The sequence below is a fragment of the Penaeus monodon genome, chromosome 20, assembly GCF_015228065.2.
Source record: "Penaeus monodon isolate SGIC_2016 chromosome 20, NSTDA_Pmon_1, whole genome shotgun sequence".
Classification (NCBI taxonomy): Eukaryota; Metazoa; Arthropoda; class Malacostraca; order Decapoda; family Penaeidae; genus Penaeus; species Penaeus monodon.
In genome coordinates, this window is record NC_051405.1 from 44,420,025 (window position 1) to 44,420,294 (window position 270).

The window sequence follows — 270 nt, forward strand, 5'->3', positions numbered from 1 at the left end:
CATAGTGTGTGTGCGCGAGTATATAGCAACTAAATAGTGAAGACCAACTCTAAGTATCATAATCAGTATTACTAAAGTTATAAGTTAGTTGTTCAGAAAAGCTACGCAGCAAATGAAAGCAAATTGCTCCACGGAAGATTTTAAATGCACACTTAAGCAACAGAGAAAAATATATAACACAATATAATCTTCAAGAGCCAGGCCGGAATAACAAAAAAATGCATACGTTTGCTCTCGTATGCCGCATCACACTCCTGGCACTGTATATGT